Source organism: Pinus tabuliformis, chromosome 4_1 (genome assembly GCF_031772625.1).
Source record: "Pinus tabuliformis cultivar Carrire ecotype Pingquan chromosome 4_1, CPIR1, whole genome shotgun sequence".
Classification (NCBI taxonomy): Eukaryota; Viridiplantae; Streptophyta; class Pinopsida; order Pinales; family Pinaceae; genus Pinus; species Pinus tabuliformis.
This window is the reverse complement of record NC_142303.1, coordinates 217,865,715-217,893,526: the sequence shown is the minus strand read 5'-3', so window position 1 is coordinate 217,893,526 and position 27,812 is coordinate 217,865,715. Positions and strand designations below refer to the sequence as shown.

At 36.9% G+C, this 27,812-nt stretch overlaps 1 pseudogene across 1 annotated transcript in view; it reads right to left on the bottom strand.

Annotated features, from left to right (window-relative positions):
• The window catches only part of LOC149175016 (dual specificity protein phosphatase PHS1-like), an 84,596-nt pseudogene extending 59,788 nt beyond the window's left edge, over positions 1 to 24,808 (bottom strand). Inside the window, exons 1-5 of the transcript XR_016257957.1 lie at positions 24,461 to 24,808; positions 24,239 to 24,328; positions 21,273 to 21,436; positions 3,801 to 4,005; positions 2,609 to 2,785 (exon numbers count right to left, since the gene is read on the bottom strand). The product of XR_016257957.1 is annotated as a dual specificity protein phosphatase PHS1-like (transcript). The remainder of the gene's footprint in view (positions 1 to 2,608; positions 2,786 to 3,800; positions 4,006 to 21,272; positions 21,437 to 24,238; positions 24,329 to 24,460) is intronic.
• Positions 24,809 to 27,812: the final 3,004 nt, after the last annotated feature.

Sequence of the window (27,812 nt, the reverse complement as noted above, 5' to 3'; positions counted from 1 at the left end):
CCTAATGAGCCCAAAAATCTCGGGCCGAGTTTCCAGGGAGCCTGAAAATTTCGGGACAAGTTTCTAGAAGTTTCCAGCACACATTTCAAGGTGGTTTAGGTCTGCAAAGTCTGGAGATTTTAGCTTGAGTTTAACAGTGAGAAAACAGGCCAAAATGCTATGAGATGCAGTCAGTCTCATGCTGCAAACTCAAGACTGAAAGTGTGCTTCCAGTGGGACCAAATCAAAGGTATTTAATGCTGTGCAGTGGCTAGATTTACAAGGAGCTGGCAGAGATACACAGCACTGAAATTACGGGCAGAAAAATCAGTCTAGTGGCTCAAATTTCTGAGCAAAGAAACCTGGACAGAGGAGGCTGATAGCACTTTGGACAGTGGCCCGAGTTACAAGGCAGAAGTCCAGACTTGTTGCAAACTGTGTCCCGAATTTCTAGGGAGATAAGTACCTCAGTTTTTGTAGTTCATACTGTACATATTTCTCTGAGAAAAGCAAAAGAATAAAACCCTCCTTATCACTGGTTTTCCCTTTGTGGGTTTTTCCAGGGTCAAGTTTGACCAAAAATAACTGTCTAAAAAATTGTGAATACTTATTCCTATTTTGTTTTCTATCAGCTGGAAAAATGAAAAGTGTAGAAGTGGCCTGAAGTGTTCCAAAATAATTTGCAAAGAGTTTTTATATCAGCTAACATTTGGGGCTGTGGGCATTAAACAACATGCAAAACCTTTGAAACTGGGTTGGGGCTACAGATCTTTAAATTTCTACAGTATCAGCTTATATTTACAGTATACCAGCACCGCTTTTAGAGCTATTCTTTGGCCTTCATTCTTTTCCTATTTTTGACAAGATTTTCTTCGAATTGGTAAAGGCTTGCATGTCATGTTATATCAGAAACATAACCTCCTTTCGAAAAGTATACCACAAATAATCCAAGGCTTTCAGATTTGGAATTACAGAAGCAAGCAGGAGCAATCCATCAGTATATCTCCAGTTTTCTTCTCTCCACCATTTACTCTTCTATTCTTCCTCTCATGGTTCAGTGTCTAATCACCATTCAGGTGTTCACATGGCTCCAATCCTTGTATAATGCTACTGTGAAATTTTCCTATCTCCAGGAGTTGTCTAAACTTTAAAGAAAGGATCCCAAGACTAGGCTTCACACTAATTAATGAAGAATGAAATCGTCTTCTCTTTTATCTATGATGAATGCTCAAGTGTATGACTGTACTGTTTGATTGCTCTCAGGAATTTCTAGAATCAAGTTTGAAATTCTTGTATCGATAAGATCCATTTGTGTGATTACCCTACTGATATATTCTATTCATTTCTGATTCTTTATTCTTCTTTCACATCACCCAAGTGGACTATGGCACCGGTCACACAAAAATCAAACATTATCATTGTAATATTGTTCACTGATTTTAAAAATTTGATAGGGATAATCCCCTTGAGTTCGAAAAGTATGACTCTAAGATTTAAAGAGCGATTGTATCATGATAGATAAGACAATTTTATTAATCTCCAATTACTAACAATATAATAGGTCAAAGGAACTGCAGACTACAATAGTGTTGAATACAAAGTGGAAGCACAAAGGTCACTCCGAGAAAGTGATAAGAGTGACCTTCCTTCAACTGTCTGTTCATAACTCCTTGAGGCCATTTCTCAAGGGAAAAATTTGGGTGATTAACAAGAAACAAATCAGAGGATTAAAATTAGGTGGATGTCTTAAGCTACATTTGCAAACACAAATACTCACTTTGTTCCATGTAACTTCAAAAGCCTCTAAACCAGAGAACAAATATATACCCAAGAACAAGGGAGAGCATCAACATTGAAGCACTTGTTCAATATCAAAACATATTTGCAATAAAAGTGCATAAGTGTCTTGGTTGGATAAAACAATATAAACATTCCCCATTTGAATTTCTTAGACAATAGATGTTGCTATTGCTAGGAGTTTCTGCCTTACTCCTGCAAAGATATGCCAAAAGCTGTCATCTGCCTCTCTATTGGTAGATTATATTTCTTACAAACATTTAAGGACGTTTGGAGGAACCCAAAAATCACCACATGCTCATCCAATGATAATTTATTTACTGTTCTAAGATGCATTTGCAAAAGCCTGTCAGAAGCAGACCAATTGGTTGGGATCAATGGTGTTAATGCTGTCTGCCCACCTTGGTTTGAATCCTGCATAACCTTGGTGAGTGATTTCAGGCTTTGCGTGAAAAGCTGGAGCTTATAGTGGCAGCCCAGTGGATTGAACCTATGTCCCCTGGGCATGATTCTACTCAGTTACCAATTCCCTTGGTCTGAAGGATAATAAAAAAAGGATGCATTTTGAAAAGGGAAAAAAAATTAAAAAGAAGTGAAAAATCCCAGCCTCATTGCCGCCCCCTCAAAGGTGGATGCAAATCGGAAAGCTATAAGATGTAGATATAATTACAGTGAAATACAGACAACGCCCAGAGGAAAGGGAATAAGGAAAATAGAGTATAAAAAGGAAAATAAGGAATTATAAGCTATAAAGAAGCAAATGCAGGACAACCTGATATGTAGAAAAATGATTCACCTCTAACAATGAGTTCAAAAGAAAGAGCATTCATACTTGAGGTGTTTGGACTCCAAAACGTTTAGCAAATTCATAGCCCAAACGCTCAGATTGAGTGGCCATTCTTGAGGAAGAGAACTTCATAACAGCTACCCCTTCCTGTGAATAACTGGAGTTTCCTTCAGTAACTTCAAACAGTGCAAAGAAAACAACTCCACCTGAATTAACTGTAACCTGTACAGATACGATTCTAGTATCTATTAGTATTCATTGTTTCTCTTTAATCCAAAGTAACTCATACAAAAACCATAACAGCATATGAATAATATAAAAGAAAAAAATAAATACTGATAAAAAACAGGGATGTACAGAAAAGACATAAACCAGTCATTATGACAAGTAAAGACCAGATTATAACAGTACATTTTAAGTTCATGAAGTATTCCACTCTAGATCTTATGTCAGCATATCAAAATTCAAATGAAATGGAAAATGTACCAGCAACTCAAGGTATTACAACTGGCATAAATCCATCTTAATCCTGGATCCATTAAGCACAGAGAGGGATAAAAATTCTTGAGGTGTGAACCTCTTGGCACTTAATAGATCCATGTCTAAAATGAATCTATGTGTATGTGTGTGTAGATGGCCAGCAGTTTAATGTGGATAAGAACATTGCAAAAAGACAGTGGACACACGAAAAGTACCAGCCCCCACCAGAGATCCAGAGCACCTTGCTTCTTTTGGCACAATATACGCATGATGACGGAGAAAAGGGAAGTCGCGGTAGCCATAGGGCTGTGACACTGGTATGGTGCACTACAATAGCAATCACCGAGGCAATGTTCTAGATGTGCCTGATAATTGGTTGCATTATATGGCATCCCTGAAGGATGATCCAGCTAACTTCGATAACTCAGAATGAGCTAAAATATTATTAAACACCCAGGCCAAAATATCAAAAATGACCCATATAGGCCTTGAAATTTATTCAAGAAAACTGAGTAGATTGTATCACATAGTATACCCATCAGCAAATAAGAAGCCCAAGATGGCATCAAAAAGAACATTTCCAACATCCTCAAGCCATATTCATCCTCATCTACTCTTTTTTCTTCCACCAACTAACATGACAGGTTTAATTGCAAATACATGTATTTACTATTTTACTGCAGACAATTTGCTAGCAATATGATACAGACAACCATTTCTCAGCTGAACAACAAAGAGAATTAAAAAGGCCTTATACCTCTAAGGGTTTGTTCAATTCATCCTCCGAATGTTCTGTGCTGTTCTTGTGTTCTGTATGATGCAAAGATATAAGTGTATCCCAGGAAAACTCACTTGATTCAATATCCAATGCCACAGCTTTTCCTAACCTTTCCCACAGGGTCGTTTCAGAAGTTGTGTCATGAGACAAAGCATGTGAGTTTGGAGTTTTCGACTCGACTGCACTGCATAAAGAAGTCTTATTTCATCAGACATGAATAAGTCATAGGAGTGTTGTACATTATTTTCAACGTTATACTCTTCTTATTGTATATAAATAAACATATTAACATAATCATGAAATAGTGCTTCTATTATGATACAAGCTGAAAACAAACAAGGTAACAAAGGAGCTTAGATGTATCAAAATGACTTTTGGGTCTCCTAGCAGCACAAAAAGTGAACATTGTAACGTTATCAATATATTATATATAGTAAATAAGCTTAATGAAAGAAGATGGGAAAAAATGTGATTTCCAATTAAAACAGCCTTTATTTGTGAAAAGAAGGGGAGACACAGCAGCCTTGTCTCCTTTTGAAAATTTAAAAAGGTATGATGTTACAGAATTTCAAAAATATATCATGTAGAGTTTCCTAACCAATGTTTCACATGTAGTTTGAGCTTCCTCCCTTGAGTGAATATTTTGAAGTTAAAATGAGAAGCCATTAACTTCTCTATTTCAAGAATTATGGTATTTTGTCTACAATAAAAACTGTTGATTTCTGTTGATTTCTAGGGTTTGCTATATGTTGTAGCAAGGTATGTCATACCTTTGGAAGAAACATTAAAACCCTAGATAAGATGAAAGTTGTTATGAAGTAGTTAGGGTTTATGACAACGTCCCTAGAAAGTTGTTGAAGAGTATATGTCTCTTGTTTGGGTATCTGATATGTATAAAGTTGAAATGCTTCCGTGATTCTGATATGGCTAACTTCATGCTTCTATAGATTTGGTTGTACTTGCTATCTAAGTTGTGCAGGTACACAATCTTCAATATGGTGAAGATGCTCAGCATGATGAGGATAACTCTGATGAAATGGTTAGAAGCCACGAAAGATTCTCCGATGACGAAAAGAAGTTGATCTCCCTGAGGAAGCATGAATAGAAGAGATCTCTCTAAGATTAAGAGGGAGTCTGGATAATAAGATGCTCCCTGGTTGAGAGGGAGGGCATAGCTTGGTTTTGATTGAAGAATGAATTTCGGAGGATATGTTGTTGCATGAGAAGTAGGAAAGAAAAGTATATAATTGAGGAATCTTTTGTCAAAGATTCGGTTGATAGTCCTACTGAGTTGAGGAGCAACATCTAGAACGACCCTGGAGGTTTGTATTTGATTATGTACATGTGAAAGTATATTATTGATTGGGGTTGTGTTTGTACAAGTGAATCTCTCGAAGGTTTTGATAGCATGTTGGTTACCAATCAGTTTGATTAGGAGAGATTGGTCATCCTTGATCTACTGGATCAAGGGGTGTTGAGGCTTTGTGAGTGAAGCATTGACTGGGAAGACATCTGGTCGGAACTTTGTGTTGACGTCTGAGTCCCGAAGTTGGAAAGGTGGTGTTGGTTATTGAGCTCTATTTTGGATACACACCCGGATTTCTAGGTTGATGGTTAGCTAGTAAGCCTGATAGTATCTAGAAAGGTTGAAAGCTTGAGTCCATCTTACTCCAACATGGATAGATTGCCCTAGTCAGGAATCTAGTCCATGGCATTGCAGTGCCTAAATTGTTGAGAGACCAATGGCTAGATTGTCCTAGTCAGGAATCTAGCCCATGGCATTGCACTGCCTAAATTGTTGAGAGATCAATGGATAGATTTCCCTAGTCAAGAATTTAGTCCATGTCAATGCGGTGCCTAAATCTCTTCATGGTTTATATAGTTTAAGATCTTCCATTGTACTTGTATCCTCCACACCATGTCGACCTAGAAGGAGATCAAGTCAGCCTAAGGACCCTATTCGACCTCACATGGAGCCTATAAATACAAGCACATCGAAGTCATTTGGAGCATCACTCTCTCACAAGAAGTTTGATATCTCTTGTAGCTCAGAAAAGTGCGAAGTTTGTTGCCAGGAAGCCGAAGTGAATGCGAGTTTGGGGAAGTCTAAGGAGAAAAGAAAAATCAAAATTTTGGTGCCTCTCTGTCTCTGTTTCATGTCTAGATTGGGAAATCGAAGTCTTCCAAGTTTGTTTGTTGCCGAAAGCTACTGCCTAGTCAAAGTTGTTGGAAAGGGGTCAATTCTTCTTTTATGTTCTTCAAAGTTCAGCAGAGAAAGAGAGATAGTACATTTACAATAGAAGTCAACACTTTGACTTATCTAGAATCTAGATATGAGCATAGATCATCTCCTATAAAGATGATACAAGAGATCAGTTGAAGACATTCTGCTTCAACTGATTCTCCAAGGTGACGGCTTCACCTAACATAGTGTTGCAGCTTGTACTCATGTTGCACCCGTCACTGTGCTACACCTAGTCACTGAGCTGCTCCCATCTGCTCCCATCATCATGCTGCTCCTTACTAATGTGCCCATCATGCTGCATCATTCTGCATCATGTTGTCTCAATCATCATCATGCTACTGCTATACTTCTGTTGCTTCATTATATAGCCATATGTATATCAACCTTAGCTGCTTGTTGTGGCTTGCAGCCTAGCAAAGCAGCTAGGCTATAGTTCCAGATTCCTAGACCCAAGGTAGCAGCTTAGCCCTCTGACTTCTAATCTGATGACAGTTGCTCCTAAACGTATCTCATCCAAGTTACTGTCATATACAGTCATATTAAGGATCACTTTTATGCACTAAGGTCACTGTCATATTTGAAATTTCTGTCATGGATAAATTGTATTACATATCACTGTAACATATTTTGATCAAAATCCTTGTCATATAACAATGTCTCTACCATACAAATATTCATAACTGTAATGTGAGTCGAGCCATACTGAATACAATTCGAGTCCACTGTAGTGTGATGCAATGCCAGAGATTGAGAAAATCTAAGCCACATAAATTTTGTGCCACAGAGAATATAGTGACCTTGCTGCTGAGATTAGAACCTTAGATATATATGAACCATGAGCTTCCAAAATTGCATGTCTTAGAGATCATTAGCGTGCCACTAAAATTCAAATGCGTACCTCAAGAGTATATTAGCATGCCACTGTAATTCAAACACATGCCTCAAAGTATATTAGTGTGCCACTGTAATTCAACAGAGTCTTGGAGATATTTGAACCACAGAGCCTGATCTACACTGCTAGATCCGAGAACATCACAGGATGCCGAGAGTGCCATCACTGCACCACAGTGCAATCTATACCTTACTGCGGAGACTACGGCTCCCTTAACTACAGCTCCCTTATGCAAAGCTTTCTGCGTGTTAAGCCTACGGCTTACTGCGGCTAGGGCATCACTGCAACTGCGGCTGGAGCATCACTGCGGCTAGGGCATCACGTGACTGTAATTTAGGGCTGCATATAAGACCTTCACCTTCATTGTGTTTAGGGCTTCACGTCAGCGTATATCCTAGGGTACTCTTTTAGATCTCATCTTCATCAAACCCAAAACAGGTTGAAGAGAGATCACAAGAGTGAGCATGTGTCAAATGACTTCAAGTCCTCTTCTATTCATACTAAGTTGAATAGACATGACTTTTGGGCTTCTTGAGCCTACATAAGTTGCTGGCCGACTTGACAATTTGTCCATAATCAAAATAAATTCATATTTTCATAAATACTTATTGGAATCGGATGATCTTTAGATCAATCCTACACCTCTCGATGAGAGGGATCCAAGAAAAATATCAGCTGCCATAAATAAGATGACCCACATGGAGTTTGGCCCTAGTTGCCAATTTTAACAAATCATAATAATAAGAAACATCACAAGTAACTATCAAGAATAAGAAAATCTTTCTGCCTTTTCGATTTTCTAACAGAGTCTTGAGGGTAAAGGTGGGAAGATCAATAGACAATAGGATATAGTGTGATCCTTACCTCTCATGGGAAGTGGTATCCTGCCTATTGTCGATCGGACATATATTTATGGTGGTAGATTAATCTCCCCTATTGTCCGTGGATATAGGGTGGTAGTCGGAGCTCCCTTATGATGATTATTCTTCATTAGAGTGAGCCATCATTGTTCCGGATGATACAGAGCAGAGATGAGTAGAGAAAGTAGAGGATATTTTGTTGCCAAAAGAAATTCCTCCCTAGCTGAGAGGGAGTGTTGAAAATTTGGCAGCTCATGGATGAATTTCTCAAAATAGAAAGTCTAAAAATAGAATTTATAAAAATACAAAGTCTAAAATTAGAAAGTCTCAAGATAATAAATCACCTTGCATCAATTGGTAATCAAGCATTGTTGATGAAAAATCACTTCTTATCATTAATCAATCCTAACAGTTCAATCTCGACTTAATGTTTTACAATCAATATTATTATTCTCCTCTTTATGATATTATTATTATTAAAAGGAATTTCAAGACACTCAATCATGGCTCTCAATAATATTCTCTTACACTCTCATTATTGGCATGGCATATTCCTCTTCCACTCTCTTACACTCAACAAAATCATGTCATAAAAGATTCCTCTTACACACTTTTTAATGCATATGTTACACACTCTTTTAAAAGCATAAGCTATAAATCAATGTTGCATTAATCGTTATCGGGATTAAATCGGCGCGGGGAAAAAATCGGAAAAAAATTGGAATTATCGGGAAATTATCGGAAAAAAATCGGGAAAAAAACGTTTGGTACAAAAATATTCATTTTTTTTCATTTTTTCAATTTTTTTAATATTTAAACCATCTACAACATAAATAAATACATTGACACATAAATATGATAAAAAAACTAATATATAAGATGTTTAATATCATTTCTAGCGCTAAAATCACACATAACATTGAATCATGTCCTGAATAGTAAGTCCTGACTCCTGAGTCCCAACTCAGCCTCAAAATATCAACAAAAAATATGATAATGTATCTCATCATGTCATAATGTCATATACAATAAAATGAAAGTTTAATCCTATTGATTTCCTCTGCCCCTCTTGCGATAAAATGCCACAGCTTTCCCTTTCCCTCTAGATGTAGATGTTGGTGCCTGTGCTAGTGGAGATGGCAGTGGAGTTTGATGTGCTCTAGACGTTGAATAACTAGAAGTAGGAGCTATAGGAGGTAGACCACGTCTTCTACTGGTGGTAGGGGTAGCCCGGGCAGGTGGTGTCACCTAGAAACATTACAATCTCCCAATCCTGAAATCCTGAAAAACTGAAAAGTCTGCTGGATTTTAAATGAAATCTAAAATTCTACTTTCTCCATATGAAATCCAATGAGGCTGGAACCACTCTCAAACATCCTGAGTCATTTTATGATAATGTTAAAAATTTAAGTAAAAGGATGAAAATGAAGATTAAGGAGAATGTCACTTTTACTTTAAGAATTTAACATTACCATGAATAGCATATCCATACTAGGGCCTAGACTTGATCATTAAGCTGTCCCACTCAAAAATTATATGTTTCTTTCAAAAAAAATTGGATGAAAAAACGTTATAAAACTACGCTGTCTTGACCCCGGCGATTTTTTAAGTTTTTATCGCGATTTTTTCGTTTTTACCACGATTTTTTTCGTTTAATTATCGCGATTTTATCGGCAGAGGGAAAAAAACGCGATTTTTTCATTTTATCGCGATTTGATTTAGTGTTTTAGTGTTGAGTCAATCGAAGGAAAGGTTGATTCAGTGTGTGCATCTAATACTGCTACCAGTGATCTTCATGCTATAGCTTGTTCAGATTTGGGTGAACTCACTCATTCTCTTGATCTCTCATTGTACTTTGTATCTCTGTTGAACAATTGATTTCTAATAGAAAAAGAGTCTAGTTGGGTGTTCCCCTTGTGGGTTTTGCCCTCGTCATTGGACCTAAATTCTCTATCGCATTTTGTTCTTGGTTGTCTTCTATTGTACATTTGATTTATGTTCTATCTAGCATAGTTTTAAACTAGGTCGGTCTAACTTGGAATCGGCTTAGTTGACCGAGCCATACCCATGCCTGGACTGACTAGGTCAATTATCCAATTCGGCAGTCGGTCCATTACCGAACCGGCCGAGTTGGTCACCGATTCAGCTAGTTCAGTAATGGACCAGTCGAACCAACCGAGCCCAAATTAAATTGGTCGGTCTTGGCAACAGGAAAAAAGGCGAGTTGGGCGGACTTGAAATCACTTTTTTTTTTGTTTAAACTATTTCCTAGCCCCTCTACCCTTCTCCCACGCTTGTAAAGGTGACCCAACCCCCTCGTATTTCCTCACAACTATCTCATTGCATTTATGTGAGCATTTCTGAAGAGTTTGTGAGCAGAGGAAGTTGGTTTTTGGAGCAGCGTTGAGGAGGTTCTTGGGTGATCTTTGGAGCAGCGTTGGTTATGTGTTTTTGTTATGATCTCTATATATTACATGCATTGGACAATGCACTTGGTGTCATTTTCATATAATAGATATACTCATGAGTATGCTTTGATCAAGTGTTGTCTTCTCTCTATTATTCAAATCTTTGGGTTCGGAAACATGAATGAAAATCTTTAAAAATATAATTTTTCATTAAAATTAAATATTTAATGTACTTTTTACAAAGACTGAGTCATTGGAATCAACTAGTCTGAGTCGATACCAAGTTGGAGTCCAAGTCAAAGTTGACCCTCGATCAGTTCCGAGTCTGCATCCGAGTTTTAAAACTATGCTATCTACAATTGCTTACCTAATATTATAGCATAAAAAAAAGTTTTGTAATAAGTGATCGTTACAACATAGAACATTAGAATTTCAACACTAATACTTCTTATGAGCTAATACGCGCTAAGCCTAATAATTTAAAGGTTGCTCGGAATTTAGTTGACGAATTAGAAAAATGTAGAAAAGCATCTGTGAAGTCTGAGATTTCGGAATTTACTAGGGGTCATCATAAGAATGAGTCAAAGGGAAAAGAAGTTAAAGAAGTTGAAAGTGATCCCATTAAGGAGTTGACGCAAATGATTAAGAATATGGAGCTCAACCAAACGAAGTTAGTAGCAAACCATGCCAAGGAAATAAGTGCCATGCAGAATAGATTGGTGGAAATGGAAAGATCACAAGTACAGAAGTTCCAACCTCGACCAAATGATAGATGGCACAAGAATAAAGGGCCTCCACAAGATCATAGGCCTCCCAACCCATTGGAATCCACCAACATGGTAGATCAAGTTCCCCCATATTGTAGGCCATGTAACGAGTTTCATGAAGAATCTACATGTCTCATTGTAAAGAGAATCATGGAAAGTGGCATGACAAGAGGTGAACATGTGGGGACGAGTGGTCAAATCAATATGTTCTCTATGGAAAATCAAGTTAGGACTATTGAAAGAGATCAAGAGATCGATCATAGGCCTAATGCTTGTGAGGTTGATAATATTATTGCAAATTTTGATAATGTCACTAAACTTTTTGGGGAAAAGCCTACATCTGGGCAGATCTTTGCCATGGCAAAGCTTAGAGGAATGACTTATCAAAGGAGAAATAATCAAAATCAAAATAATCCTAGAAATTTTTCTCCTCCTACTTCAGCATTGAATTTTGACGTGGGCGATTGGATGAATAATGTAAAGGTTTCTATCCCAGTATCTAAGTTATTAAAGATTCCATCTCAGAGATCAAAATTGCTAAGTGTCATTGAAGTTACTCAAAGGGAAGAAATGCCTTATAATGAACCGGAAGCTGAAGAAATTATATTAAAAAATATGAACTATTATTTGGGGAATGAATATCATCAACTGTTCTTTATTACTTTGATGGTGAATGATCGCCTTTTGCATAATTGCATGCTAGATTTAGGTGCATCCGCTAGTGTCATGACCAAGAAAGTCATGGAGCAATTGAACTTAAGGATATCTAGGCGCTATCACAACATATGTTCCATGGATTCAAAAATAATTGAAGCATGTGGGTTAATCAAAGATTTACAAGTTTTCATAGCAACATACCTTGATAAAATAATCACTATGGATATAGTTGTGATAGATGTGCGTGATGCATGGGGAATGCTCTTTTCGAGAAAGTGGAGAACAAAATTTGGGTGACAAAATTCAGATGGATCTATCATATGCCACCATCCCCATGCTAGATAATACATTTGTCTGGCTTGGTCACAAGTTAGAACGAAGATATCATGTTGAAGATCCAAGAAAACCCTACAATGAAATTACAAGTAGGTCATATACGTCAGAAAGTGATGGGTATTGACGAATTTTCCATTACCCTTGACTAAACAGATTCTGAATTGCAAAAGTAGGTCATCCTATAGCATACTTCAACACTTCAAATTTTGCATCAACTCATTTTGAAGACATGGCAAAGAGGTCTACATTGGTCACATCATCATCGGCATCACAGCCTACCAGGAAGAAAATTAAAAAGGAAAAAAGAGGTTAAAAATAAGCCACCAGCTTTGGACATAATTGGTACTTAGAGGAAAAAGAAAAGGGATATAAAAGATACATCATTATAAACAGGGTCAAGCCTCAACGGGTTAAAAATCAGAAAAGAAAACAGACAAGGCTTGATACATCTAATGGCCATATAGACCATAGCATTGGGATGAGTTAGTCTCCCAAGATGACGAAAACTAGATAGGGCACATCAAAGAAAGAACCCATGGATCTGTCTGCGGGTCGGCAGATTCTCAAAATGGACTTCATTGAAGACATCTAATGCCATAGGGCATCCTCTGTATTGTATCTCTAACCCTACTCTCGTAGATTAGATTCCATTTCAACATTTCTATTTCATGTTCGTAGATTAGGTTTATATTTCATGTTATTAGAATAGCTTTCATTTCAGTTTCAGTGTTTGATTTTATGATGATTTCTAGATTTATATTTGAATGGATGTTAATGTGCTTTGTTGGACTTGGACGCAAATTCTAGATTCATGCATGCTTTGTTGGCGTTTGGGAAAGTTTTAAGTTGAACCAACCAACTCTCAAGGCATATGAGTGGAATAAGCCACATAGATCTCCCTCAAAGGCTTATCATAAGATCATTTTTAAAGGGAGTTTTTTGGCCATAGCTTGTAAATCTAATCATTTATTTTTCAAATCTATCTATTTATGCACTTTATCTACTAGATTTAGCTATTTTAGAACTTATATTTTGCTACCCAAGAGCGGAGTTATACTCACACTATTTGGGCTAGTAGATCTGTAAATTTTGTATATATATATGTGTGTGTGTGTGTGTGTGTGTGTGTGTCTTCTCTTGTATAGATCTTGTATATATTTCTTGGATCCCCTCTCTATTTTTTGCAGACCTGACGAAAGGAGCAAGGGTTTGGCTTAAAGAATTTTCATAATTTTTTTTATTGCAGGTCGAAGCTTGGGGATCAACGAAACAATTAATTTTTGAAGCTAGCACTTGTTCGTTGATGAAACCTTCTCCTCTCTCTTGCGCAGATCCTAGACGATGTTGAGAAATGAAGGGCAACTCAAATATTCACTTTCTCTTAACTATGATAACTGCTTGTGATATTATTTCCTTAGATTCTCCTTCTTATTGTTAACATGTGTTATCTTCATCAAACAGCTATCAAAACAAGAAGATCAAAAATGCACAAGTACACAAGATATTGGCACCAAGCCAGGGCAAAAACCTCTCCAAAAATGTGAGAGGAAAAACCCTTTGAACTCTTTCTTATAGAATGTTTATTAAGGAATTCCAAGACCCAAACTTTGACTCAACAATGCCTTCAACATCAAATGAAAATACCTCCAAACATGTACAACCCTTTGTTTCTTTCTGCAATTTTGGACAGTATAGCAGGTCTGCAACAAGGGTATGAGACTCAGCAAATATGGTCTCGGACAGGCTCATCTAGCCTCCTCTTATCTTCGCACTTCTTGTAGACCCATCGTACATATCATAACCTTTTGAATTGAGCTTGATCTGAGATCTCATGATGCCAAAAGAGTGATTGTTCTAGAGCAGCAAGAACAAAACCTTCCACTTCAAAACGTAGGCACGCATACTAGGATTTAGGGCTCTTCTAGCCCTCCGATGACTTTGATCTCTTCGGCAATGGCTTCCTCCTTCAAACTACGGCTAGATCGAACCTCTAACCCAATGATATACACATATAACATGATACCCTAGACCAGATCAGAATGTCGCATGAGAGAACAAACTTGATGATGAACTCGGATGAGGGAACAGACTTCCTCATTGACTACGGCTACCTTTCTCTTTGACCCTTTCACTTCGCTTTTCTTTTATGGACAAATGAGAATGAATGTGCTGTGAGGAGGTATCAATGTTGCCTTTAAATAGGCTTGCCTCCTCATCTCTAGGCCAACGTGATCCTTTGATTAGGCCGACGTGATCCCTTGATTAGGCCGACATGATAAGAGGCTTCCAAAATTATTTCAAGTGGTTTCTTTGCATCAAATCTGTGGGTACATGTTGGAGTATTTCATTGATGATCTAGAAGGATTTTTTATTTACATCAATTACATTTACAAGTGTAACGATACATGACTGTCTTCATTTTACATGACTCGTCTAAGGCTCTCAATAGGAGCCACAACTAGACCAAGAAACTTCTTGAGCATGAAACCCATGTCTCAAGCAAAAAATATCAAAATTTCTTGATACAAAATTACATCATTACAATATTTGATATTATGAAGATCGAACCTAGTTACATTATATTCAACAGACGACTAGGGCTTTAAGGGTTTTATTCAAGTTCGATTTTTTTTTAAGAGATCCATCATCTAAGCCTTGGGAAAAGGCAAGATCAATTTTTTTTTGGAGGCCATCTTCATTTCTAGAGCAAGATCGAATTTTTTTGTGGAAGTCATTTACATTTAGAGGCCTATCTCTCTAAGCCGCAAGCAAAGGAAAAGCTTCTCCTTGCTTCTTGTACGAAATTCCTCCTTGGACGTCTAACATTTCAAGCAAAATTTTCTTGGAGAAATTCCATTGTAATTTAATCATAAAATTTTAACTCTTTGAGGAAGGGGTATCCAAGACATTGAAGCCAATTTTTCTTGCAAACCCTCCTCTAAGATCAAATCCCTCTCTTCTCTCAAAGAGGGTTTCAAATTTGTAATATAATAAAGGAAACTTTTTTCTTAAGGGAGCTTGGGGTTTTTCCCCTTTGTTAATTTTAGGTTAACATGTTCTTTGCTTAGGACAGTTACTTCAGAGATCCATATTAGCCCGATTTTCAATTCATTCCATTTCCATTAGCAAACACATAAAACATTATCACATTGAGTGTAACTGAAGAAAAAACATAAATGATAGATGCAAAAGACAAGCCAAGACAAGAGAACACGGGTCTGGCACAAGCCAAGGAAAAACCCCAAGACGAGGAAAAACCCTTTATCAAGTCATCTTATTATTAATATCGAATGTTCAGCAGAGAGAGAGTACAATAATATAGCTTGCCAATTTGGAGATCATATCACTGCCCTTGAACAAGTGACTAACCCAAAACTGCAATACCAACATTCTGTCAACAATAGTCAATTAAGGTTTGGTTAGGGCTGCTTACAGTGCACTGTTGTTGCATTAAATTAATCCAAAAACCCTCCTTTTAGCTACAACTTTCTCTGGTATGCTCAATGCAGCCCTTCGCTGGCCCTTAAGGCTAGACTGAACTCATGTTAAGCCTATCAACTCCCTTGACTATGATAGGGCAGACCTACGACCCTTCCTAAAGGTATAGCACTGAAGTGTGATCAATCAAGGGGATAATGTCTTCCTCAAATCGTCCACCAACTAACCTATAAGGACAGAATTACCCACACAAACTTCATAGAATTTCCTCAAAGCCTGCGGTTGTTGATCTGAAGTATCTCAGCCCTGTTGGAGAAGAAAAACCCAAAACAAACTGCCCTTTGACCTCCTCCAATAACTCGGTTGCCTCATACATAAAATTTTCTATGCAACAAAGTACTTGAATGTGTCTTTGGAGGATGGAGGACACCTTTATTTATATAAGATGGAGAGGGGAGTCACATGTCTAAATAACCCCAAGTTGACCTTGGTAATTTGCACATATGTGGGTTTCATTTCAAAAACATATTTCTCCTTGTCCAAATTTAGTGATCTTTAGGTCAATTTTGGTACTCTCGAAAAGAGGAATTTAATGCAATAATTATCTTCATATAATGAACTTCCCAAAGTGGATTTTGGCCCTAGTTGCCAATTTTTTGAACCTAGTTGCCAATTTTAACACCCTTGATGTCCTTCTCTCCTCATTTGGTACGAGAGCCTCTTGGATTCCTAGTTTCTAACTTGTTTCCTTTTCTTTTGATAGCTTAGTCATTAGATCTATTAACTGACTAGTTCATTTTGCATTGACATCTCTAGATCTAGATCTAATCTTATTTTGCAAGAAGCTTGAATTACTTGTCTTGATCTAATTCTCTTGTGCTCATTGAATAATTTCATTGACTATTAGATCTAATTGGCATATCCATTGAAGTAACTTTATTTTCTTGATCTTATTGCCATATGCTTCTTGGTCTAGTTCGTTTTGCATCATTGCGTAATTGACATAAGCTAATCGCACATTGATTCCATAACTTGTGCTCAAAGTATTTATTGCCTATTTGATCATATAAGTGGAATGGTATTTGCTATTGATAAATCTTAATATCTTTCACTTTTGAAGCTTTTCATTTTAATTGTATCTCACTTCGGGCATCTGTTTTAAATTATTAACTAATTGCATCTTAGATCTTATTTGCATATTGCATTCTCTAAAATTTACCTCCAAGCATAAGCTTGGTTAATAGAAATTTAGGATAACCTTCCCTAACTGTCATTCAACTTCTTAAATTTGAGTTTGAATCAAAGGTTAAAACGTGACCCTGCGGTTCTCTTGTGGTCGAGACCCTTGTAGGAATGAAGGCACACAGGTTGCATTGATGTCCTAAGGGGGTATCATTAATGAGGCCTTAGCCCTCTCACTTAGTCCTTCATGCAACTACCCGCTAGTCCTTACCAAGTTGAAGGAGTTGACGAGAAGTCTCACCTTAATTTAGGCATATAAATTTATAACAAAATCTACCAAGAGCACTTGATCACGCACGCCCACTAATAACATTTTCTCATCTTGCATTCAATTGGTTATTAACTTATTGTGCAATTGGGTTTGTGAGTTAATCACTTACTTGCAATTTTCCATTTAATATCCTTGTACTTAATTTCTTAATGAAAATTGTTTCTAGCAAGTTATACTTATGAGCATATTGTTTCTAGCAAGGTACTGGTGTAATCATTATTTTCCTTGTAGGATATCTTGTGAACATAATTGATTTATCTAAATTGTTGATTCTTGTATGCTCATGAACATTTCAAACCTGCTAAATTAATCTCTAATTTATATTCAAATTATGTTGAATGGTATTTGCTTTGCCTATTATCTCCTAGGCCTTGTTATTTCTAATAAGTTTTCCTTTAGAATCTTATTTAGGGATCACCCCCCTTAGCTTAACTAGGAGAGAGCTTAAACGGAGAGAATTGAGAATAGGTGAAAGCCCCTTCTCTGAGTGTTTCTGTTAAAATTGGCAACTAGGGCCAAACTCCATGTGGATCACCTTATTTATGGCTTCTGATATTTTTCCTAGATTCCTCTCATCGAGAGGTGTAGGATTGATCTACAGATCATCCGATTCCAATAAGTATTTATGGAGATATGAATTTATTTTGATTATGGAAAAATTGTCAAGGTCGGCCAGCAAACTTATGTAGGCTCAGAAGCCCAACAGTCACATTTATTCATCCTCAACGTTTGCATATAAATACAAGGAGCATTCTCCTCATTAGGAAAATTCATTCACTCATCTTCTCTCTCTCTCTCCCCTACACATAAAAGGAGCCTCTCTCTCTCACACGTGTGGCTGAAAGGAAGATGTCCTAGGGAAAGGAAGACGCAGAAAGGACGCTAGGACAGCAGGTCATCTCTTTGACCAACGTTGACCATCCAGAAGTGTGGATTGGGTGTGGTTGCCTCTCCTAGGCAGGCCGCAATTTTTGGCACAAAAATCGAGATGATCTGACCTCTAGTTTGACCGGTGTTGATTGCCCTAGTTTAGGGCTGCAAGTTGACTTCAGAAATCTGCAAATTGACTGAACTTTTGGGGCTGTTTCTTCAGATTGTTCAAGGACAAGTTGACCCGAAATTGACCAAGTATTTTAGAGGTCAATTTCAACTAGTTTGGCCAAGTTTGACTTTGTTGATCTAGGGTTCGCTGTTGCTGATATAAAATTACAGAATTCAGATTTTGTACTATTTCTCTCCGCTGAACTATTGAAGATAAAAGAAGATTTGATCAAAGGGTTTCCCCGCATTGAGGTTTGTCCCTGGCTAGCCGCCACATCTTGTGTCTCTTGTCTTGGCTTGTTTTCTGTTGATCATTTAATGTTCTATCTACACTTTACTTAATGTATATGTGATTGCTAATCTGTGGATAATAAGAAGAAAAATAAGTAAACTGCTCTAAGCATAGAACATACCATAATTTAATAGTTTTACCTTTAAGGCCACACCTAGTGGGATTAGGGACTTTTCCCACATTAATCTAGGTGTGCATCCTAGGCGACAACAAGCCGCATTCTACATGTTAGCAAGTTAGAGAAGGTTGCTTGCTTGGAAAACGCACTACATTGGAGGAGAAGCATTTGACATTCCAAAGGGGGGGAATATGCCCTAGACAGCATGGGGTAGCTTGCATGGAGGCATAGAATTGACTTGTTGACACCTAGGCTGCAATAGTGTTCATGCAAGGGGAGTAGGGACCAAGCGGATCACATGGCTTAGGAGGAGCATTCAAGTCCTTGGAGGTTTGTAAGAGGACCATTGTACACATCTCATGGAGCACCCTTCCAATCAAGCCTTCTTGCATATAACATCACTTTGTAGCTTGACCCGTATACCCTTGGGTCTAGTGCTTCACATGCGTGAGTCTATTTGTGTTTATATTAAGTTACTTGAGGGTTTAGGCCCACATTTATTGTTGGTCTCCCTTATCTCTCATATAATAGAGTAAGGCAAGAGAATTCTAGATGAAACCCTAGGGGTTATTATGAAGACGAGGGAGGATGTATTTGTTGGAGGATTCTTGTGAGATACTAGAGTTCACTCTTGTGAAGAAGATGTTGGATACGAAGATGTGATAACTCATCATCATTTCATCATCTTCTGTTGAAGATGTTAGAGGAGGATCTTCTGTTGAAGATGTTAGAGGAGGAGCATCCTGCTCTCTCTTTCTCCCTTTCATCTTCATCTTTGTACTCTCTTTCCTATCTTGGAGGTGGTGCTAGGGTTTCTTGGAGCTCATGGAGAATCTTCAATGCAAGGGTTAGGGTTTTATCCCTTTGAGACAATGGAGCTAGGGTTTTGTGATTAAACCCTAGATTGTACTTCTTGAAGAGTGGAGACAAGGAGATGTCGTACCTTGGAGGACTCACTAGTGTGATGCTTGCTTGTTGGATCTCCTTGGTGCCAACTAGGATTTTTCTTGGTTTTTTCTAACTATGGTTTTGGAGAGATAGAGGATTGTACTAGCCTTGACATGAGGCTATAGTATGTATATGAACTTCATCTTTACTAATATATGTGATGTTTTCAACTGTACAAACTGTCTTATTGCAGATTTAATTTTCAGTTATCTTCATCTTCATAGTTTGATAATTTCGGGCACTTCTATGTCTTGCTGATTTGATCTAAGCTAAGGCTGAAGATGTTAAGTGATCTAACATTAATATTGAATAAGATAGGACAGATTTACTACTGTTATCACTGTTGTTATAAGGTGAATTTCAGATCTGGTTTATACATGACAAATTGCCCTGTAGGGCTGAAACTTGCCGGCATGCATTTGGTATCTTTTCTATTGCCTTGTTGATTGGGGTTGTTAAAAGATGAAATATTTTCTGCTGTTGCTGTTGTTTTATCATATTTCATAGCAGTCCTAAAGCTGTAAATTCACATGGTTAAGATCTGTGGAACCTCTAGAAAGAGGTAAATTTTCTGAAAATGCATTAATTGCCCTTAATTCGTAAAATTTCTACACATTCTACTTCTGTGAAGCGCATTCACCTTCAGCAGCATGGTGCTTCAGCAGAACCATTGTCATCGCTTCCTGTGCATAATAGAGGACTGTGTGGTCACAGCCGTAGTTAAGAGGAAGGGCAGTTATATATGGAAGGTAGATGCACATGCATGCTGAGGTATGTATGCACCAACCTTAGTGCTTTGTTTAGATTTAACAGTTGTCCTCATTTAGCAGTGCGCTTTGTTATTTTCAGTTCAAAGTTAGGAAGTTTGCTTTTCCCAGAATTAGAACTATTGTTTGATTTTAGATTTATTTTTTCAGACTTGGGAATAGCGCACGGGTTAGAGGAGATTTCGAGATATAGATAGGACACAGTTTCCCAGGAGAGTGGAGTGCTTGCTTCATGCATTGATCCTCTCCTCACGCATGTAGTATTCTACGCAGTTTCACTCATGCAGGAAGGGTGCTCTAATCTAGGCAGCGTTAGCGTTTTATAAATCTGGGCATATTCGAATTTATCGATGCATACTATTTTGCTGTACCAGAAACCAAAGCTATTGTACCAAATACCACACCCGTTATGTAGGGCATTACCCTGATAACAAACAGTGGGAGGATTGGAACTAAGATATGTCCATGGTTTCCTTAGATACACCTTTCTGCAGCCTATGAACTCCTAAACAAGTATAAGGATTTAAGCATTTGAGGGGGTTAAGTGTTGCAAAGCCAGTGCTGCAAAAATGATTGAGAGTTGTTGAGTGGTTGCTTCTTCCTACAATATCCACACAACACTTTTAAACTTCCTATAGTAAGAAATTGCTCTTCTAAATTAGTTTCATATATATATTACAGCAGCTTCCATCTCAAGTCAATATTTGGGAAGCATTGAGACGATGATTGGAAAACTTAAGATGCATACAATCAGGGAATGCAAGATTCAAGGACTAAGCCTACAAGGCCTAGAGAACTGTAAAACAACAAAGTTGCATTTGTATATTTTTTTATGGGGTGGGGGCGGCAGGTGGGACTGCTCATGGGGGTTTTGAACCAGTGAACATAACATCAAAGAGTGCCTTAACAATACACCAAATCACCATCTATTCATAGCCCCATGGGCCACGTGCATTTACATATTGACATGAGTGTTTGGAAATAAATAGATTACCAAAGATGGTTCCATTAAAAAATGATTCCAAGCTAGCAAAGCAGATGAGTGATTCGGCCAACCATTGTTGCTACTTAGTTTTAACTTTTAAATAACCTTCCCCCTATTTAAATGAATAATAACAGTCCTTGTATCTATTACAGAATGAAAAAACATAAACGAGTTGCTAACAAACCTTTCACCATCGTGTGACAAGTCGAACAGCATGTTTGTGGCCTTCAATATTCGTGTTGGAAAACCTGAGGGACCAAACCTTCTACTGAATTCACGGGCAGAAGCTAGCCACGTTGCAAGCCTAAATGCTGGGACTGCCGATATGTTTCCAAATAAAAACAGAACCTGCAAGGATGCAAGACAGGCAGATCTAAATCAAATCCTGCCTTTAGTCATGAAAATTCCGTCAATATTGTAACCAATCAGCTTTGTTTAGGTCAGATTCCCATGGCATATTATAGAAAACAAGATTCAAGCAACTCCTAAACATTGTCAATCAAATCACTTTTATACAGGACCACTAATAAAGAAAAAACAAAGCAAAACAAATATAAAATATCAGTTCAGGTTATCTTTAAACTTAATGCATTTTGAGGATATCTTCTTGCAGTGTATTAAGTTAGAGGAAATTCCAAGCACGGCCCAAGTAATATGGCACTGGTAGGGTCCATGGATGCCTACCAACCTAAGTAACCGGATTTGTCCTAAACCCCCTACGAATCCCGAATCCGACACGATTTGGTCCGGATTCGTGTCCAAATCATATGACACGTTGTGTCCTTTTCCAACACGTTGAATCCGAGGTCGTGTCATGATTTTCAAAAGCGTGTCGCGATTTTGGGAATCGTGTCCTGTCTCCAGGACTCGGTAAGCTCAGCGAGGGTATGAAAAGGGCGTGTTTGCTCATTAATATTTTCATTTGGCAAGTGATTTGTGTTGTTGCAGCAAGGAGTAGAGCATTTTGGCAGCTTCATGATCAAGTCTAGGCCCTAAGGCTATTGATACGCTATTCATGGTAATGTTAAATTCTCTATTGATACGCTATTCATGGTAATGTTAAATTCTTAAAGTAAAAGGATGAAAATGAAGATTAAGGAATGACTCAGGATGTTTGAGAGTGGTTCCGGCCTCATTGGATTTCATATGGAGAAAGTAGAATTTTAGATTTCATTCAAAATCCAGCAGACTTATCAGTTTTTCAAGATTTTAGAATTGGGGGATTGCAATGTTTCCATTGAATTTTGTCATGTATTAGGGTATGGAACTCGTATTTAATCAAGAGCACCAAACCAAGAGCTTTTGAATATGTCGTTCCCGCTCCGTTTTCGCTCCCAAGTAACACTGTTCCTGATGATATGGGTCTGGACACCACTGTTGAGTTGGCATTGGCCAACATGGATCTCAATGATCCAGTGTTAGAGCCTGTTAGATTTGATGACTTACAGGGGTCAACCTCCATACCAGCAGATGCAGAGGCGACTATGGATATAGGGGAGGAGGAGGATGCAGAGGAGAGCAGTGGGGACCATGATGATGGGGAGAGTGATGCTGATTCTGATGCTGATTGATGCCTTGAGGCTTGTATACCTGTAGTTGTTTTATATTTTCTATTTCTATTTGTCATTGGCATTGCACCAACACTACCTATGTAACACATTTTAATTTGATAACTTAATGAGAAAACTACAGTTGTCAGTGTGTTTATCTTACTATCTTGTAGTTGTAAGTTGTCTTTCAGTTATGAATTATGAATCGTGATTTAAATTTTTAATAGATTTATCATTTATGTGACTAGTACCACTGACATTTATTTGAATTTTGTATGTACTATGCATGCTAATAGCTATAGATGAAGATCTATGTTTGAAATCAATAAATTTGTATCATTAATTAAAATTTGTGTAAGAAATATCTAATTTTTAATATATATATATATATATATATATATATATTAATTTATATATAGATAGATATATATATATATATATTAATTTATATATATATATATATATATATATATATATATATATATATATTTTAATTTTTAAATATATATATATATATAGAACGAATCCTAACGTGTCCTGTTCTGGGGTCAGCGTGTCCGAATCCGACACCACGAATCTCGAATCCTACATGTCCCGAATCCCCGTGTCAGGTGACTTAGCTACCAACTAAACGTCTGAACTGCACCGTTATTACGAAAAATACCGACCAAAAAGCTGGTTTTAGTACTCTCTCGGGATGTTTCAACATGACCCATTTGCAACACTACTCATGAAATTCACTACTTGGCTTAATAATAAGCAGCATTGATAGAAAGCCAAATGATAATGGGGGAGAGACACAGATCAAATGACCGATTCTCACAATACTTGGAAAAACTCTCAAATGAAATGGGTCATCTAAAGAACGGCTGGTGAGAATTACTGCCCATGTGATAAGTGATATCGACAATATTATTGTTCAGAGCCACGGTACAGAACCATGATGAGAACGTCGGTACCTAAAATCAGAGTTACACATGAGCCTTAAGCTTGTCAAGCTTAAGTCACAATCAATTTGTAGAACACCAATACTGTAATTTAATTTAATGCTCATAGTCGAAACCCATTTTGGTGAAATTTGATATAATTAGTGGTCGACTACTAAAAGGCGTATAGCATTCGCAATTCATCTATATAATCAGTACATTACTCCTCCACAAACTTGTCAGCTAAAGGAATTATCTGGACAACAATGAATGGAATTCAATTATTGTGCTTTGAGATCCAATATATGGTCCATATAGTCCAGGGGAGCTGTTCAAGACCAACTACCAGTTGACTTAATCAAAATGCCGGACTGAGGCATTTGGCAAATGATCCAGAGTACTTGCGGCATTGGTAGAAATTAAACCGATGGAGTTATATGTAAAGTTCAGTATTTAGTTTTATAATTTTTGTGTAGCTCAAAAAATCAAAACTATTCAACTCAAGGTATTGCTTCTACCCTGATGCCTCTCGAACCTCAATATATCCAGTGCTAAAATAGAGCTATTTGCGAACACATTGTTGGCATAATTTATAGACCAAGCAACCCATTTTGAGCAATAGCTTATTAATCCTTGCTAAAACTTCAGTTGAAGATCTAGGTCAATCTACTTACAGTAGATAAAACAGTTGGGGGCAGTGAGAGTCCGACTTCTTGGCATGCTTCTTCCAATACAAGCTTTAATTCTTTCTCCTCTTCACTTTCCTGCGAGAAAAACACACTAAAATCTCAGGCACAAGCAACGCTTAAGGCTTTCGTTTTCAATTCAATATATAACCAAAAGGGGGAGGAACTGAATGGGTCCGCCAATCTGACGGATTTGAGCATTAGGTTTACCTCGAAATGGGACAGAATATCAGTTGTGATGTCCACAGAGTCGGCTGGGTCCACAGTTGCCAGAGTACTAGAGTAAGAAGGACGGCACCGTCGTTGGGCTTTTAGCTTTGGCTTTTGCTTTTCTTTTTCTTTCATCGTTGTCATCATCATTCTGCCCCCCAATTTGGGGGCTATTTGCTCTGCCCCTGCCCTTGTTTGCTGGCGAATTCGACCAATTCTTGGCGATGTTCCTGCAATTCACTTCGGTCTCTGTGCCCGATCCGTCCTCCTCCATGCCCTTGACTTTCGTTTCTCTCTATTTTTTATTTCGATCTGCTTTTGGTTAGACATTGGACTGAACTCGATTTTGGAGTGGCATTTTCCAGCTCATATATATGTTGTTTATTAAAAATTGTAATTATAAAATTTGTGATTTTATCAATATGGTTAAATATTCTATTACATTTTGGATTGATTGTTACTATTTAAATCCATTTTGTCACTATAGTTTACTGCTTCAAATTTGCCCAAAGTAATTCATTGAATAATAAGTGAAACAGTCATAAAAGGAGCCCAAAGTAATTCATTGAATAATAAGTGAAACAGTAATAAAAGAAAAAGTGTTATGTATTAATTAAAAATAATAATAAGTCAAACAGTAATAAAGAAAAAGTGTTATGCATTAATTAAAAATAATAATAAGTGAAACAGTAATAAAAGAAAATGTGTTATGTATTAATTCAAATATTGTATTTTATAGGTGAAGTTTAAATATATAGTTTTTAAGTAAAGTTTTTTTTGTAAAAGTTATATAAAAAAAAAATTTGGTTGATGTAACTAACAAGTGTGGTTGGCAAAGATTTAAATAGAGAGTAATGTAAAAACCAAAATGGCAAGTAACAATTATGTTTGAACAATAATATTTAAATTATGATATTAATTTATTAATATATTAAAAAGAAATATTATTAAGTAACGGCTAGTTTTTAAAAATGAAATTTAAATTATGATATTAGTTTATTAATTTATTAAAAACAAATATTAATAAGTGACTACAATATTAGATTGCTAGTTTTGAAAAGAAAAAAACAACAATAACTAACAAGAATAAAAAAATCAAAGTCAAAAATTATAAAAAGGAGGAGACAAGATCATTTAATAATAAAAATAATTAATGGAAATATATATATATTCAAAGAAAAGTAATCAATAAATAAAAGAGGGTCAACAATAAAATATGGGGTTGAGGCCCATTAAACAAATAACAAAAATACTAAAAGGACTTAAGAACGAATTGGATGATAAAATATTTAAGAAAACACCAAAGGCCAAGAAAATAAATTCTAATGAAGAATAAATCAACAACAAATACTATAAAAAGGACACAAATACCTACATAAATAAATAAACAAACAAAATAAATCCCAAAAAGAATCCTAAAAAACTAGGATGACGAGACAGGGACCCAACTTCTACTAATATTCCAACCATCGTCTTTATTCTTAGTATAGTTAATGTATTGGAAAGTTACACCCACGGAGAATGCCCAACTATGAGAATTGTATCATTGTCTTGAGCTGAGTGTTAGAAAGGTTAATGAGGAGTGGCAGTATAGCGTCATTTAGCAAGTTGCATCATACAACAGGGGTTCCTCGCAGATTGGACAATTAGTCTAGCAATACCTCTTTTTAAGAATGGTGGCATCAATAATCCTCCAATTATAGGACCATAATGATAAACCCCTTGTTTGCAAAGCTATTTGGAAGCATGCTAGAAAATAAAATCAACGAGTGGGCAGAAGAAAGAGATAAACGTGTTAAAGGGCAAACAGGTTTTAGACCTAAACATTCCACAGTTGATCATGGTATAACTTTAAGGCACATCATTGAAAAAGTGTGGGACAAAAAAGGAATAAGACTTTTGTTGCTTTGTTGATTTCAGAAAAGCCTTTGACAAGGCTCCTAGGAATAAGTTGTGGCACATAATGGAGGAACTTGTGATTCCTTGGAATTTGAGTGCAGTTGTGCATAGGTTGTATGAAGAGGTGAAAGTCAAAATTAGAACTTCAGCAGGCATCTCTGAAAGTTTTAGAAGTGATATCGGGGTCAAGCAAGGTTGTCAATTGTCTCCTACGCTTTTTGGTTTATATATCGACAAGCTCAAAGAGTCGCTAAATTCACAAGGGGGTGATAGTATCCATTTGGCCAAGTTTGCTATAAAGCTTCTTTTGTATGTAGATGACCTTATTTTGATTATTAAATCTGCTCTTGGTTTGCAAGAGCACTTACTTTCCCTTAAGCATTTTTGTAGAAGGGTGGAGATGCAAGTCAATATTAGCAAAACGAAAGTAGTGGTTTTCTCTAACAAAAAAAAACATAACCAACATAAGTTCTACTTTGAAGACAGTACTCTGGAAGAAGTTGCAGTTTACAAATACCTCAGAATTGACTTCAACAAAAATCTAAGCTACTCTAGAAAAAAGAACTTTGGGGGGTTGGAAAGCATTTTATGCTTTTCAAAATAGGTGTAGAGAGGCGGAATTATGGGACTAGAAACCACTCAAACTCTTTTTGGGCTTTTAGTGATTTCGGTGATTCTCTAAGCTTGTGAATTATGGATCAGTAGTACATCCAATGTGCAGTGGAAACAAATTGAGAAAATTCAGAAGCTCTTGATTACAAACAAATTCAAAATGAAAAGTGTAGTCTCTTATGCTATCTTGTTATGTGAAACGGGGGTTGTTCCTATTGAAGCAATTGCTATGGTGCGAGTTATAAGGTGTTTAAAAAAAATTGAACAAATGGAAGAGAGAAGATGGCCTAAGGTTGTCTTTAATGACATATTGTACAAAAGAAAGAAGACTTGGATACACCAAAATATCAAATGGTTTATTAAATGGGGTATTTGCTTGAACATGTGTCCCACAAACAGTAAAGAGATAAAAGCTTTTGTTATCAATAAGTTCCACAAGTGTACTGGAACAAGGAGCTAGGGAGAAAGAAAAAGTACTATATTGAAGAGTTTAATCTCATTCGTAATCATCAACAAAAAGCATACATAGGGGCCAACATTTCTTGGAGAGCCAAAATTCTTATTGCTCGGTTAAGAACTAACTCGCATCAACTCCATTGTGAAACATGGCGCTAGAAAAGGCCAAAAGAAGTGTGGGAAGAAAAAATATGTATTTTTTGCTCTTATGGAAAAGTGGAAACAAAAAAACATTTCATTTTAGAATGTGAGGCCTTCAAAGACAACAGGGAAAGTTATGCATATATTCTGGCAACTAGCTCTTGGGATAAGCTATTCAACGAGGGGTTTATCGAGAATTTAGGAGCGTTTATCGTGAGGCTTCACAAGAAAAGGGTTGAATGCA